The following is a 15,091-nucleotide window of genomic DNA, read 5'->3' as shown; positions in this document are numbered from 1 at the left end:
GGTTTTTCGACTTAGTTGGCCTGAGATCCTGCCATTCAGGGTCTCAGGCTGTCTGCTCTCTCTTTAAAATGGACTCCATGTACCCTAGGTACATAACCAATTGGTAAGGATCACCTTATTGGACCCTGTACAGTGTACCCTAGGTACCCAGGGCATAGGTGTACCCTAGGCCTCCCAGGGGCTGCAGCATGTATTATGCCACCCCTGGTCTGGCCTTCCAATCAGACACAACTGGCTGATCACTCAGCTGGGGCAAGGTCGTGTAATCACCCCTTGCTTAGATATAGTATGCCTATATCTACCCTTATATATAGACACATGTGTACCTATCAGTCACTCCTATGGCAGGCCTTAACAATCCTGGAGGCAGAGTGCTTGGTAACATGTGAGATGGTGCTCTAGCATGAGCTGAGCCTGTCTGCAGCTTTCGGAACCATGTCCTTATAGCTGTTCTATGATATAGCCTACCATATACTCTTAAAGTGCCTTATAATCTTAAACGGTTATGGTAACTATGGTTTGGCTTTATCAAAACATGTCGTGTAAGGTGTCTAACACTTTGGAATAATACCCCCATACCATTTCTGGTGATGAGGATATTATCCCTCCCTTCTAGAGGGAGAGACATGTTAAAATCCTACTTTGCTGTTTAACTCTAACCAAAGCCTCAGCATCGCAAAATGGATGCTGCTGCCACAGACACAAGTCTGACCTCCTGCAGCTGGGAGTGATCCCAGCCAGGGAGGCCTGGACAATAGGTTTCCTGCTTGGGGAGGTGCTAGCACCTCCCCAGACAGCCTTTAGTGTATTGGGGCAGGGTGGGCTGAAAGGAATGAGACATGCCTGGGGCACACAAGGTGTTCCTTGCATAGTCCAGTTCAAACCGGCGCTGGGGCACTCCAGCCCCAGCTCTGGCGCGAAACTGGACAAAGGGAAGTGGGTGTAACCACCCCCTCCCAGGTCCCACCCATAAGGCGTGACCTAGCAGGTATCCCAGCCCCCCAGATTAGTATAAGAGTGGGAGTTGGGCCTCAAGACTTTAGATTATCCTGAACCTGCAAAACTGAACAGAAACTCTGGACCTTCGACATTCGACGAAAGAAGAAGACTGAAGAATCTCCCTTGTAGCCAAGGAGTGGCTACCCTGTGCAAACAGGCACCATCAAGAGACTACCCTTTGCTTTGCCCACGTTCTACGAGGAACCGACTGCAGAGCCCGACCAGAGCCTTGACTTCCAGACTTCTCCGACCCTGATCCACATCTGCAGCAGAGCTGAGATCCGTGGAGGCGACGAGCGACGTGGGACCGGCTACCTGGAAAAAGTGGCTAGTAACTTACAGCGCAGCTTCTGAGGTACCCTCGAAGTTGTGCACCGGGGATTGAGAAGCCCCAACCCCAAGCACCATCTGCACCGAAGATCAGCCCCCCACACTCCACGAGTCCTGCGTGGGGCCCTTCTGCATTTTCCTGCTTGCCGCGTCTGTCCGGTTGCTTGCCCGCTGGCTAGTGGCCTTTGTGACGACGCACCCTGAAATCTTCTGCGCTGGTTTGGCTCCTCCAGACTGGCTCCCGCTTCTCTGCAAAGAAGAAGCACCCCAGACCTTCCTGGTCTGCACCAGAAGCAAGTCCTCCGTTCTTCGTGGGTTCCGCTTGCCAAGGCTTGGTGAGTCCTAGTCCAACTTCGCCGCCGCCGACAGCAAGAGCCTTCGTGGGACAGCTCGCCTCCTGGTCCTGGTCGTCCTCGACGCTTCCTGGTCCTCCTGGCTGCAGCGACAAGCTTCACCTTCACCTGCAATCTTCACGACATCGCCTGGTTCCTTCCTGGTTCCACGTGGTCACTGGCTAGTGACCTTGACTCTGTCCCTTCTGCTTGCAGGTTTCCTCTCTTCTTGATCCCAGCCTTGGGATCCACCGGACACTCTTCACTGACTGCCTGTCAGCATCTTTCTTCAGGCATCCATAGGAGTCGACGACGAAAACCGACGCATCTTCACCCCTATGCACCCACAGCCTGTGGGCTAGGTAACTTGGGTACTCCGGTGCTCATCAGGATAGTGACTATCCTAGTGTCTAGTTTTCAAGTCTCAACTTCCTAGGTACTCCGGAAGTGTCCTAAATCTACCGTTTTCTAAACTGTACTATTGCTATTGACTTTTACGCGTGAGTGTTTCCACTCTGCACACGAATCCCGTGGGCCTCCCACTTCCTAACTAACGCTAGTGTAGTGTAGCCCCAGCGATTCCCTAGGCCTAGGCCTATTCTATTTCCGTGACAGTGGTCCTTATACCACTTACTTAGTATATGGTTTGCGTGGCCCCTAGGGCCTAACTGTATTACTTACCTGTGTGACTTAATGTATGCTTAAATAAGACTGTGTTGTACTTACCTCTAATCTCATAAAGAGTGCTGAGGGTTTGACTAGAATAAATACACTTTATTTTATATATATATCTGTTGTGGTGTCCTTTCATTTGGTATTCAAGGGATTATATATGGTATCACAGCTGCCTTCACATGCCATTCAGAGTTTAGCCTAAGACTGCTCTTGTCCATGCTACCACTAGGATAGCTGGTCTATAAGGTTGACTTTACAACCAATCACCATAAGGGTATTTGGACTGATATAAGGTGTACACTAGAACTAGTGACATCATACATCAGGCCAACTTCTCACAAACGTCTTCAAAGTAAATCGCTTTGTCACTCGTATATCGTCAGACTATGCGGTGTCTGCTCGTGTGAGTCTTAAGATGTCTGAGAAAGGTGAAATAGTGAGACCGGTTACAGTACGAATTTGGAGGGATATGTAGTTTTCAATACCCCAAGTAGAAAATCGCCTGCTTTAAAGGTGTAACCACCGTTTTTTGATAGGAACACATGGACCTTGAAACAGTCTATTGGTTCTCCTGTTTCACAAACCATGACGGGCAGGTCCTTTCCACGCTCTCATCCTCCCGTAGGAAATGCGAACATCTGTAATTATCTGTGGACTCACAGTGACACATACTTGTTAGCTATTAAAACAAGCATTTGCAATGCAATAGGTATCGCATTTTCAAAAGTTTAAGCTAATAGCGTTGCAAATGACAATTCATTTTATTTATGTTTTGGCTTTTAAAATATGAATAAAAAGCATTGTTATTTACATTGTCAATAGCTCAAACTTGTTACATGAGAGACCTATTGCAAATGCTTGTTATGCAAAGTGCCTAGCTGTAGTTTTTTAACCCTAGCTCTGCTGGCACCTAGAGAAACCTAGCAAACCTATACATTTTTGAAAACTAGACACCCAGGGGAATCCAGTATGGGGTGACTTGACTGGCTCTCACAAGGTTTTGTTCTCCAGAATCCCTTGCAAACCTAAATAATTGTCCAAAAAAACACACCTTACTCACATTTCTGTGGTGGAAAGTTCTGGAATCTGCATGGATCCACAAAATTCCACCCACCCTGTCCACGTGCTCCACCGCGTCCACCACCACCAGGTCCACCCCACCACCAGGTCCACCCCACCACCAGGTCCACCCCACCACCGTGTCCACCCCACCACCAGGTCCACACCACCACCAGGTCCACCACCACATCCACCACCACATCCTCCACTACCACACCACCACGTCCACCACCACATCCTCCACCACCACCACATCCACCACGTCCACCATGTCCTCCTCCACCACATCCCCCTCCACCTCCACCACGTCCACCACCTCCACCATGTCCACCAACACATCCACCACGTCCACCACAACCACGTCCACCACCACCACATCGTCCACCACCACCACCACGTCGTCCACCACCTCCACGTCGTCCACCACCTCCACGTCGTCCACCACCTCCACGTCGTCCACCACCTCCACGTCGTCCACCACCTCCACGTCGTCCACCACCTCCACGTCGTCCACCACCTCCACGTCGTCCACCACCTCCACGTCGTCCACCACCTCCACGTCGTCCACCACCTCCACGTCGTCCACCACCTCCACGTCGTCCACCACCTCCACGTCGTCCACCACCTCCACGTCGTCCACCACCTCCACGTCGTCCACCACCTCCACGTCGTCCACCACCTCCACGTCGTCCACCACCTCCACGTCGTCCACCACCTCCACGTCGTCCACCACCTCCACGTCGTCCACCACCTCCACGTCGTCCACCACTTCCACGTCGTCCACCACCTCCACGTCGTCCACCACCTCCACGTCGTCCACCACCTCCACGTCGTCCACCACCTCCACGTCGTCCACCACCTCCACGTCGTCCACCACCTCCACGTCGTCCACCACCTCCACGTCGTCCACCACCTCCACGTCGTCCACCACCTCCACGTCGTCCACCACCTCCACGTCGTCCACCACCACCACGTCGTCCACCACCACCACCACGTCGTCCACCACCACCACCACGTCGTCCACCACCACCACCACGTCGTCCACCACCACCACCACGTCGTCCACCACCACCACCACGTCGTCCACCACCACCACCACGTCGTCCACCACCACCACCACGTCGTCCACCACCACCACCACGTCGTCCACCACCACCACCACGTCGTCCACCACCACCACCACGTCGTCCACCACCACCACCACGTCGTCCACCACCACCACCACGTCGTCCACCACCACCACGTCGTCCACCACCACCACCACGTCGTCCACCACCACCACGTTGTCCACCACCACCACCACGTTGTCCACCACCACCACCACGTTGTCCACCACCACGTCGTCCACCACCACCACCACGTCGTCCACCACCACCACGTCGTCCACCACCACCACGTCGTCCACCACCACCACGTCGTCCACCACCACCACGTCGTCCACCACCACCACCACGTCGTCCACCACCACCACCACCACCACGTCGTCCACCACCACCACCACCACGTCGTCCACCACCACCACCACCACGTCGTCCACCACCACCACCACGTCGTCCACCACCACCACCACGTTGTCCACCACCACCACCACGTCGTCCACCACCACCACCACGTCGTCCACCACCACCACCACGTCGTCCACCACCACCACCACGTCGTCCACCACCACCACCACGTCGTCCACCACCACCACCACGTTGTCCACCACCACCACCACGTCGTCCACCACCACCACCACGTTGTCCACCACCACCACCACGTCGTCCACCACCACCACGTCGTCCACCACCACCACGTCGTCCACCACCACCACGTCGTCCACCACCACCACGTCGTCCACCACCACCACCACGTCGTCCACCACCACCACCACCACGTTGTCCACCACCACCACCACGTTGTCCACCACCACCACCACGTCGTCCACCACCACCACCACGTCGTCCACCACCACCACCACGTCGTCCACCACCACCACGTCGTCCACCACCACCACCACCACGTCGTCCACCACCACCACCACCACGTCGTCCACCACCACCACCACCACGTCGTCCACCACCCCCACCACGTCGTCCACCACCCCCACCACGTCGTCCACCACCACCATGTCGTCCACCACCACCATGTCGTCCACCACCACCATGTCGTCCACCACCACCACCACGTCGTCCACCACCACCACCACGTCGTCCACCACCACCACCACCACGTCGTCCACCACCACCACCACCACGTCGTCCACCACCCCACCACGTCGTCCACCACCCCCACCACGACCACGTCGTCCACCACCACCACCACGTCGTCCACCACCACCACCACCACGTCGTCCACCACCACCACCACCACCACGTCGTCCACCACCACCACCACCACGTCGTCCACCACCCCACCACGTCGTCCACCACCCCCACCACGTCGTCCACCACCCCCACCACGTCGTCCACCCCCACCACCACCACGTCGTCCACCACCACCACCACCACGTCGTCCACCACCCCACCACGTCGTCCACCACCCCCACCACGTCGTCCACCACCACCACGTCGTCCACCACCACCACCACGTCGTCCACCACCACCACGTCGTCCACCACCACCACCACCACGTCGTCCACCACCACCACCACCACGTCGTCCACCACCACCACCACCACGTCGTCCACCACCACCACCACCACGTCGTCCACCACCACCACCACCACGTCGTCCACCACCCCCACCACGTCGTCCACCACCCCCACCACGTCGTCCACCCCCACCACCACCACGTCGTCCACCACCACCACCACCACGTCGTCCACCACCCCACCACGTCGTCCACCACCCCCACCACGTCGTCCACCACCACCACGTCGTCCACCACCACCACCACGTCGTCCACCACCACCACGTCGTCCACCACCACCACCACCACGTCGTCCACCACCACCACCACCACGTCGTCCACCACCACCACCACCACGTCGTCCACCACCACCACCACCACGTCGTCCACCACCACCACCACCACGTCGTCCACCACCACCACCACCACGTCGTCCACCACCCCCACCACGTCGTCCACCACCCCCACCACGTCGTCCACCACCACCATGTCGTCCACCACCACCATGTCGTCCACCACCACCATGTCGTCCACCACCACCACCACGTCGTCCACCACCACCACCACGTCGTCCACCACCACCACCACCACGTCGTCCACCACCACCACCACCACGTCGTCCACCACCCCACCACGTCGTCCACCACCCCCACCACGTCGTCCACCACCACCACGTCGTCCACCACCACCACCACGTCGTCCACCACCACCACCACGTCGTCCACCACCACCACCACGTCGTCCACCACCACCACCACCACGTCGTCCACCACCACCACCACCACCACGTCGTCCACCACCACCACCACCACGTCGTCCACCACCCCACCACGTCGTCCACCACCCCCACCACGTCGTCCACCACCCCCACCACGTCGTCCACCACCCCCACCACGTCGTCCACCCCCACCACGTCGTCCACCACCACCATGTCGTCCACCACCACCATGTCGTCCACCACCACCATGTCGTCCACCATCACCACGTCGTCCACCATCACCACGTCGTCCACCATCACCACGTCGTCCACCATCACCACGTCGTCCACCACCACCACGTCGTCCACCACCACCACGTCGTCCACCACCACCACGTCGTCCACCACCACCACGTCGTCCACCACCACCACGTCGTCCACCACCACCACGTCGTCCACCACCACCACGTCGTCCACCACCACCACGTCGTCCACCACCACCACGTCCACCACCACCACGTCGTCCACCACCACCACCACGTCGTCCACCACCACCACCACCACCACGTCGTCCACCACCACCACCACGTCGTCCACCACCACCACCACGTCGTCCACCACCACCACCACGTCTCCCACCACCACGTCTCCCACCACCACGTCGCCCACCACCACGTCGCCCACCACCACGTCGCCCACCACCACGTCGCCCACCACCACCACGTCGCCCACCACCACCACGTCGTCCACCACCACGTCGCCCACCACCACGTCGTCCACCACCACCACCACCACCACGTCGTCCACCACCACCACCACGTCGTCCACCACCACCACCACCACGTCGTCCACCACCACCACCACCACGTCGTCCACCACCACCACGTCGTCCACCACCGCTTCGTCCACCACCACCACCACCGCTTCGTCCACCACCACCACCGCTTCGTCCACCACCACCACCGCTTCGTCCACCACCACCACCGCTTCGTCCACCACCACCACCACGTCGTCCATGTAGGAGAGTAGGGTCTGCTTTCTATGTTCACCCCCACTTTTTGCTTTTGCTTTACTGGTTTTCGACTTAGATGTGGCTGTGGGCCTGCTAATCAGACCCACAGCCCTGCTGTTCTCTCTCTAAAGTGAGACTATGTACTTTAGGTGCATAACCCATTTGGATAGGATCACCTTATTGGCCCCTGTACAGTGTACCCTAGGTATCCAGGGCATAGGTGTACCCTAGGCCTACCAGGGGCTGCAGCATGTATTATGCCACCCCTGGCCTGGCCTTCCATTTTGACACAACTGGCTGATCACTCAGCTGGGGCAAGGTCGTGTAATCACCCCTTGCTTAGGTGTAGTATTCCTATACCTAACTTACATATAGACACATGTGTACCTATCAGTCACTCCTATGGCAGGCCTTAACAATCCTGGAGGCAGAGTGCTTGGTAACATGTGAGATGGTGCTCTAGCATGAGCTGAGCCTGTCTGCAGCTTTCGGAACCATGTCCTTATAGCTGTTCTATGATATAGCCTACCATATACTCTTAAAGTGCCTTATAATCTTAGACGGTTATGGTAACTATGGTTTGGCTTTATCGAAACATGTCGTGTAAGGTGTCTAACACTGTGGAATAATACCCCCATGCCATTTCTGGACATGAGGATATTATTCCCCCCTTCTAGAGGGAAAGACATGTTAAAATCATACTTCACCGTTCGCCTCTGACCAAAGCCTCAGCATCACAAAATGGATGCTGCTGCCACGACACAAGTCTGACCTCCTGCTGCTGGGAGTGATCCCAGCCAGGGAGGCCTGGACAATAGGCTTCCTGCTTGGGGAGGTGCTAGCACCTCCCCAGACAGCCTTTAGTGTATTGGGCCAGGGTGGGCTGAAAGGAATGAGACGTGCCTGGGGCACACAAGGTGTTCCTTGCATAGTCCAGTTCAAACCGGCGCTGGGGCACTCCAGCCCCAGCTCTGGCGCGAAACTGGACAAAGGAAAGTGGGTGTAACCACCCCCCTCCCAGGTCCCACCCATAAGGCGTGACCTAGCAGGTATCCCAGCCCCCCAGATTAGTATAAGAGTGGGAGTTGGGCCTCAAGACTTTAGATTATCCTGAACCTGCAAACTTGTACAAACTCTGGACCTTCGACATTCGACGAAAGAAGAAGACTGAAGAATCTCCCTTGTGGCCAAAGAGTGGCTACCCTGTGCAAACAGGCACCATCAAGAGACTACCCTTTGCTTTGCCCAAGTTCTACGAGGGACCGACTGCAGAGCCCGACCAGAGCCTTGACTTCCAGACTTCTCCGACCCTGATCCACATCCGAGCTGAGATCCGTGGAGGCGACGAGAGACGTGGGACCGGCTACCTGGGAAAAGTGGCTAGTATCTTCAAGCGCAGCTTCTGAGGCACCCTCGAAGTTGTACACCGGGGATTGAGAAGCCCCACCCCCAAGCACCATCTGCACCGAAGATCAGCCCCCCACACTCCACGAGTCCTGCGTGGGGCCTGTGAGAAGTTGGCCTGATGTATGATGTCACTAGTTCTAGTGTACACCTTATATCAGTCCAAATACCCTTATGGTGATTGGTTGTAAAGTCAACCTTATAGACCAGCTATCCTAGTGGTAGCATGGACAAGAGCAGTCTTAGGCTAAACTCTGAATGGCATGTGAAGCCAGCTGTGATACCATATATAATCCCTTGAATACCAAATGAAAGGACACCACAACAGATATATATATAAAATAAAGTGTATTTATTCTAGTCAAACCCTCAGCACTCTTTATGAGATTAGAGGTAAGTACAACACAGTCTTATTTAAGCATACATTAAGTCACACAGGTAAGTAATACAGTTAGGCCCTAGGGGCCACGCAAACCATATACTAAGTAAGTGGTATAAGGACCACTGTCACGGAAATAGAGTAGGCCTAGGCCTAGGGAATCGCTGGGGCTACACTACACTAGCGTTAGTTAGGAAGTGGGAGGCCCACGGGATTCGTGTGCAGAGTGGAAACACTCACGCGTAATGCGTAAAAGTCAACAGCAATAGTACAGTTTAGAAAACGGTGGATTTAGGACACTTCCGGAGAAGCTAGGAAGTTGAGACTTGAAAACTAGACACTAGGATAGTCACTATCCTGATGAGCACCGGAGTACCCAAGTTACCTAGCCCACAGGCTGCGGGTGCATAGGGGTGAAGATGCGTCGGTTTTCGTCGTCGACTCCTATGGATGCCTGAAGGAAGATGCTGACAGGCAGTCAGTGAAGAGTGTCCGGTGGATCCCAAGGCTGGGATCAAGAAGAGAGGAAACCTGCAAGCAGAAGGGACAGAGTCAAGGTCACTAGCCAGTGACCACGTGGAACCAGGAAGGAACCAGGCGACGTTGTGAAGATTGCAGGTGAAGGTGAAGCTTGTCGCTGCAGCCAGGAGGACCAGGAAGCGTCGAGGACGACCAGGACCAGGAGGCGAGCTGTCCCACGAAGGCTCTTGCTGTCGGCGGCGTCGAAGTTGGACTAGGACTCACCAAGCCTTGGCAAGCGGAACCCACGAAGAACGGAGGACTTGCTTCTGGTGCAGACCAGGAAGGTCTGGGGTGCTTCTTCTTTGCAGAGAAGCGGGAGCCAGTCTGGAGGAGCCAAACCAGCGCAGAAGATTTCAGGGTGCGTCGTCACAGAGGCCACTAGCCAGCGGGCAAGCAACCGGACAGACGCGGCAAGCAGGAAAATGCAGAAGGGCCCCACGCAGGACTCGTAGAGTGTGGGGGGCTGGTCTTCGGTGCAGATGGTGCTTGGGTTTGGGGCTTCTCAATCCCCGGTGCACAACTTCGAGGGTGCCTCAGAAGCTGCGCTTTAAGTTACTAGCCACTTTTCCCAGGTAGCCGGTCCTACGTCGCTCGTCGCCTCCACGGATCTCAGCTTTGCTGTGGATGTGGATCAGGGTCGGAGAAGTCTGGAAGTCAAGGCTCTGGTCGGGCTCTGCAGTCGGTTCCTCGTAGAACGTGGGCAAAGCAAAGGGTAGTCTCTTGATGGTGCCTGTTTGCACAGGGTAGCCACTCCTTGGCTACAAGGGAGATTCTTCAGTCTTCTTCTTTCGTCGAATGTCGAAGGTCCAGAGTTTCTGTTCAAGTTGCAGGTTCAGGATTGTAGGAAGGTGGATATCTGACTATGGTTACCCCCAACTTTTTGCCTAGTGTCTAGCTGGTTTTTCGACTTAGTTGGCCTGAGATCCTGCCATTCAGGGTCTCAGGCTGTCTGCTCTCTCTTTAAAATGGACTCCATGTACCCTAGGTACATAACCAATTGGTAAGGATCACCTTATTGGACCCTGTACAGTGTACCCTAGGTACCCAGGGCATAGGTGTACCCTAGGCCTCCCAGGGGCTGCAGCATGTATTATGCCACCCCTGGTCTGGCCTTCCAATCAGACACAACTGGCTGATCACTCAGCTGGGGCAAGGTCGTGTAATCACCCCTTGCTTAGATATAGTATGCCTATATCTACCCTTATATATAGACACATGTGTACCTATCAGTCACTCCTATGGCAGGCCTTAACAATCCTGGAGGCAGAGTGCTTGGTAACATGTGAGATGGTGCTCTAGCATGAGCTGAGCCTGTCTGCAGCTTTCGGAACCATGTCCTTATAGCTGTTCTATGATATAGCCTACCATATACTCTTAAAGTGCCTTATAATCTTAAACGGTTATGGTAACTATGGTTTGGCTTTATCAAAACATGTCGTGTAAGGTGTCTAACACTTTGGAATAATACCCCCATACCATTTCTGGTGATGAGGATATTATCCCTCCCTTCTAGAGGGAGAGACATGTTAAAATCCTACTTTGCTGTTTAACTCTAACCAAAGCCTCAGCATCGCAAAATGGATGCTGCTGCCACAGACACAAGTCTGACCTCCTGCAGCTGGGAGTGATCCCAGCCAGGGAGGCCTGGACAATAGGTTTCCTGCTTGGGGAGGTGCTAGCACCTCCCCAGACAGCCTTTAGTGTATTGGGGCAGGGTGGGCTGAAAGGAATGAGACATGCCTGGGGCACACAAGGTGTTCCTTGCATAGTCCAGTTCAAACCGGCGCTGGGGCACTCCAGCCCCAGCTCTGGCGCGAAACTGGACAAAGGGAAGTGGGTGTAACCACCCCCTCCCAGGTCCCACCCATAAGGCGTGACCTAGCAGGTATCCCAGCCCCCCAGATTAGTATAAGAGTGGGAGTTGGGCCTCAAGACTTTAGATTATCCTGAACCTGCAAAACTGAACAGAAACTCTGGACCTTCGACATTCGACGAAAGAAGAAGACTGAAGAATCTCCCTTGTAGCCAAGGAGTGGCTACCCTGTGCAAACAGGCACCATCAAGAGACTACCCTTTGCTTTGCGACCGTTCTACGAGGAACCGACTGCAGAGCCCGACCAGAGCCTTGACTTCCAGACTTCTCCGACCCTCATCCACATCTGCAGCAGAGCTGAGATCCGTGGAGGCGACGAGCGACGTGGGACCGGCTACCTGGAAAAAGTGGCTAGTAACTTACAGCGCAGCTTCTGAGGTACCCTCGAAGTTGTGCACCGGGGATTGAGAAGCCCCAACCCCAAGCACCATCTGCACCGAAGATCAGCCCCCCACACTCCACGAGTCCTGCGTGGGGCCCTTCAGCATTTTCCTGCTTGCCGCGTCTGTCCGGTTGCTTGCCCGCTGGCTAGTGGCCTCTGTGACGACGCTCCCTGAAATCTTCTGCGCTGGTTTGGCTCCTCCAGACTGGCTCCCGCTTCTCTGCAAAGAAGAAGCACCCCAGACCTTCCTGGTCTGCACCAGAAGCAAGTCCCTTGTTCTTCGTGGGTTCCGCTTGCCAAGGCTTGGTGAGTCCTAGTCCAACTTCGACGCCGCCGACAGCAAGAGCCTTCGTGGGACAGCTCGCCTCCTGGTCCTGGTCGTCCTCGACGCTTCCTGGTCCTCCTGGCTGCAGCGACAAGCTTCACCTTCACCTGCAACTCTTCACGACATCGCCTGGTTCCTTCCTGGTTCCACGTGGTCACTGGCTAGTGACCTTGACTCTGTCCCCTCTGCTTGCAGGTTTCTTCTCTTCTTGATCCCAGCCTTGGGATCCACCGGACACTCTCTCCTGACTGCCTGTCAGCATCTTTCTTCAGGCATCCATAGGAGTCGACGACGAAAACGACGCATCTTCACCCCTATGCACCCGCAGCCTGTGGGCTAGGTAACTTGGGTACTCCGGTGCTCATCAGGGTAGTGACTATCCTAGTGTCTAGTTTTCAAGTCTCAACTTCCTAGCTACTCCGGAAGTGTCCTAAATCTATATATTTCTAAACTGTAACATTGCTATTGACTTTTACGCATTACGCGTGAGTGTTTCCACTCTGCACACGAATCCCGTGGGCCTCCCACTTCCTAACTAACGCTAGTGTAGTGTAGCCCCAGCGATTCCCTAGGCCTAGGCCTATTCTATTTCCGTGACAGTGGTTCTTATACCACTTACTTAGTATATGGTTTGCGTGGCCCCTAGGGCCTAACTGTATTACTTACCTGTGTGACTTACTGTATGCATTAATAAGACTGTGTTGTACTTACCTCTAAACTCATAAAGAGTGCTGAGGGTTTGCTTAGAATAAATACACTTTATTTTATATATATATCTGTTGTGGTGTCCTTTCATTTGGTATTCAAGGGATTATATATGGTATCACAGCTGGCTTCACATGCCATTCAGAGTTTAGCCTAAGACTGCTCTTGTCCATGCTACCACTAGGATAGCTGGTCTATAAGGTTGACTTTACAACCAATCACCATAAGGGTATTTGGACTGATATAAGGTGTACACTATAACTAGTGACATCATACATCAGGCCAACTTCTCACATAGGGGCTAGAAGTATTACACCCGACCCAAGATACATATTGAAGAGGCGCAGTGTCTCCTGTAAAAGCACTCACAGCATCTCTACCTCCCAGTGGCATACCTGCACGAGCCACTCACTCAAAACAAGCATTGGCATTGCCAATAGGTCTTGCCTTTGGGACGTTATAAGTGTTAAGCCATGCAACACTTGATGATGTTGCACCAAGGATATTGTGCTGGATAACTAAACACTTATAAGGTCCCAAAGGCGAGACCTATTGGCTATGCCAATGTTTGTTTGTAAAGCCATTATGGTGCTATGGAGTTTGTATTGATAAACTCCCAGTATCATATACTCTTGATGGTATTACTGCACTTACAATTTCTAATAACTGACAATGACAATGTAGGGGTACAGGGCTCATGCACCTGTACCCTCACCACTGGTATAGTGCACCCAGCTAGAGGGGTGGCTTACCTAGGTCGGGGCAGTGGGTTGTAGGCATGGCACACAAGGATATGGCCCATGTCGACTCTTCACTTTGTTCTGATGCAAAACACACACACACACAGAAAAAAATTAGTAGTACAGGGCCTCTAAGGGTGGCACAATAAGTGCTGCAGCCCTTGGAGGCCTTCCCTGGCTACAAGGGACTTGGCCAAAGAGCGTCAGTTGGATTTTGTATCAATGCAGTTTTTGGGAAAGAACATAGGTCCTGGGTGGCAGGAACCCAGGGCACACTCAGTCAAAGTACATCAACAGTTCGGCAAAAAGTGGGGGCAACCATGCAAAAATAGGGCACTTTCTTGCATATCCTAAACAAGGGTACTCTTCTTCCTTCTAAAACAGAACATTGTTTCATGTGCTGCTAAAATCAGTAACTATCACCTTATATGTTGGAGGAAACCACTGCAAGCCCAGGTGTAGTGTAAATGTGAATGTCCAAACCTTAACTTGGCTGATTATGAAAACGAGAATCAACCAGGTGAACTGTTTTGTCCAGGAAGTCTGAGGGTGTTCAAGCAGGGTGTAAACATGTCACAGGAGACCACACATTACTGTGCCATTTCTTGGAGTTAGTCTTAAGAGTCAACACAGGATGTTTCCTTCAAGCCATGAAAGTATTGATTGGTCTACGTTTCTGAGTAGGAAACAAATGTGCCGCCATTGCTACCTGCCTTTTTCATATCGACTAGTTAATCTCTGTCTAAAATAAGAGCCGGAGGAAGACCTGTGGGCATGTCACTTGGGATTTTTTGGTTGTCAACATGCAGCATGTGGCTGTTGTCAGGTCGATACACAATGATGTAGTAGTCCTACTCATACACCAAATGTAAACCTGAATTAAACTCTTGAGATGGCTTCTGTTTTGTTGTCTTTTCTCTATTAAATGGCTTCTGCAACAGTGAGGACTCCCTCTAATGTGTGTTCTCTGCAGGTATGGTGTAGTGTTTAAGTTTTGCCATCAGTTTATCTCCTCATTATGGGGGAGGGAGGTTGAACAGACACCCA

General features: G+C 54.1%; 1 protein-coding gene across 2 annotated transcripts in view; it reads left to right on the top strand.

The window, feature by feature from the left end:
• The window catches only part of ZNF384 (zinc finger protein 384), a 309,260-nt gene that overhangs the window by 62,224 nt on the left and 231,945 nt on the right, over positions 1–15,091 (top strand). The window lies entirely within an intron of this gene.

The sequence above is a fragment of the Triturus cristatus genome, chromosome 7, assembly GCF_964204655.1.
Source record: "Triturus cristatus chromosome 7, aTriCri1.1, whole genome shotgun sequence".
Lineage (NCBI taxonomy): Eukaryota > Metazoa > Chordata > Amphibia > Caudata > Salamandridae > Triturus > Triturus cristatus.
This window is presented reverse-complemented; position numbering and strand designations above follow the sequence as displayed.